Genomic DNA, 332 nt, shown 5'->3' with positions numbered 1-332 from the left:
GTGCACATGGAAGTGCGCGATTTGAAACAACACTCCTCCGTCAAAATTTACGCACTATACAAGACAGCACGTAGTGCACGAAGTATACTGTCTGTAAGTGCACTAAGGGAAGTGCGTGATTTGAGACACAGCCAAGGATCTGGCAACAGACAAAGGAAACACTGGGGTTAAATGCATGAGGTAATGAGGTAACGGGGAACAGGTGAGACATCAGGTGAATCACATTCGGGCGGGGTTGGACAATCAGACAAACAAAGTGAAGCTAGACATGAAAAGACAAGACAAGACAGGAAGCTGACTATCAAAATAAAGCAGAAAGTAGAACAAACAGA

Source organism: Etheostoma spectabile, chromosome 22, assembly GCF_008692095.1.
Source record: "Etheostoma spectabile isolate EspeVRDwgs_2016 chromosome 22, UIUC_Espe_1.0, whole genome shotgun sequence".
Taxonomy (NCBI): Eukaryota; Metazoa; Chordata; class Actinopteri; order Perciformes; family Percidae; genus Etheostoma; species Etheostoma spectabile.
This window is presented reverse-complemented; position numbering follows the sequence as displayed.